Raw genomic sequence first — 2,090 nt, forward strand, 5'->3', positions numbered from 1 at the left:
TTTAAAGACAACAACATTAAAATCAATGAAATTTTACTTTATCTGTTAAAATACATACATATAACTCAATAGGGTTAACAAACACTATGATATAAATTTGTGATTTGTTTTTGATAACTTAAATTTACAGAATTAATGAAGAATTAATGTGCATCAGGAAATGTTGTTCATTAATTCAATAAAGTTATTCAGTAACAAAATATTCACTATATATTTAAAAAGCAACTAAACAAAATAACTTGTTTGTACCAAATCAGGAAACTACTCTTGTAAATGAAATATTATTGTTTCATTTTTACCCCTCCCTGGGCTGCCACCTTATAGTGGTGGAGGGGTTTGAGTATCCCAATGACCTTAGGAGCTATGCTGTCTGGGGGTTTTATGCCCCCTGGTAGGGTCACCCAAGGCAGACAGGTCCTAGGTGAGGGGCCAGACAAACTGCAGCCCAAAAGACCCCTTTGATGAAAACAATAAATGGATCTAGTGTTCCCTCACTCGGACGCGAGTCACCGGGGCCCCACTTTGGAGCAATGCCTGGAGGTGGGGCACGCTGGCGAGTGCTTGGTGGCCGGGTTTTTACCCATGGAGCCCGGCCAGGAACAGCCCAAAGACGAAACATGGATCCCCCTTCCAATGGGCTCGACACCTATAGGATGGGCCAAAGGGGTTGGTTGCTTTGTGTGATGTTAGCGCTCAAGGGCGGGAACCCTGGCGTTCTGACCCTCGGCTGAAGAAGCTGGCTCTTGGGACATGGTATGTCACCTCGCTGGTGGGGGAGGAGCCTAAGTTAGTGCTTGAGGTGGAAAAGTTTCAACTAGAAATAGACTTACCTCGATGGCTCTGGCTCTGGAACCAGTCTCCTTGAAAGGGGCTGGACATTCTTCCACTCTGGAATTGCCCCTGGTGAGAGGCGCCTAGCAGGAGTGGGCATTCTTGTTGCCCCTCATCTTGGTGCCTGTACGTTGGGGTTCACCCCAGTGAACGAGAGGGTTGCCTCCCTCTGCATACGTGTGGGGGAGAGGTTCTGACTGTTGTTTGTGCTTATGCGGCAAACAGCGGTTCAGATTACCCACCCTTTTTGGAGTCTTTAGAGGGGGTACTGGTGAGTGCCCCTCCTGGGGTCTCCCTGGTTCTTCTGGGGGACTTCAATGATCATGTGGGCAATGACAGTGAGACCTGGCGAGGCGTGGTTGGAAGGGATGGCCCACCTGACCTGAACTCGAGTGGTGTTCTGTTTTTGCACTTCTGTGCTCGTCATGGATTGTCCATAACGAACACCATGTTCAGGCATAAGGGTGTATATATGCGGTCTTGGCACCAGGACACCCTAGGCCGTAGTTCAATGATCGACTTTGCTGTTGTTTCATCGGACCTGCGGCCGCATGTCTTGAACACTCGGGTGAAGAGAGGGGCGGAGCTCTCCACCTACCTGGTGGTGCGTTGGCTCCGATGGTGGGGGAGGACGCTGGTCAGACCTGGTAGGCCCAAACATATTGTGAGGGTTTGCTGGAAACGTCTGGCAGTCCCCCGTGAGAAGGAGCTTTAACTCCCATCTCCGGCAGAGTTTTGAACACGTTCAGAGGGAGGTGGTGGACATTGAGTCTGAGTGGACCATATTCCGTGCCTCTATTGTTGAGGCGGCTAGTCAAAGCTGTGGCTGCAAGGTGCATGTCCCAGTGGCAACCCTCAAACACGCTGGTGGGCACCAGCAGTGAGGGAAGCTGTCAAGCTGAAGAAGGGGTCCTATCGGGCTTTATTGACCTGTGGGACTCCAGAAGCAGCTGACATGTACCGTCAGTCAAAGTGGTAGGTGGCTGAGCTTGTCGCTGAGGCAAAAACTCGGGCATGGAAAGAGTTTGGAGAGGCCATGGAGAAAGACTTCTGTACGGCTTTCAAGCGATTCTGGTCCACAATCCGGCATCTCAGGAGGGGGAAGCGGTGCAGTACCAACACTATCTATTGTGGGGGTGGTGTGCTGCTGACTCGTCGTATGTCGGTGGGCGGAGTACTTTGAAGACCTCCTTAAAGGAATAGTACACCCAAAACATGATTAGCCTTCATTTTCTACTCATCCCCATGCTGATCAACAC

The sequence above is a fragment of the Cyprinodon variegatus genome, unplaced genomic scaffold, assembly GCF_000732505.1.
Source record: "Cyprinodon variegatus isolate N-32 unplaced genomic scaffold, C_variegatus-1.0 Scaffold689, whole genome shotgun sequence".
NCBI lineage: Eukaryota > Metazoa > Chordata > Actinopteri > Cyprinodontiformes > Cyprinodontidae > Cyprinodon > Cyprinodon variegatus.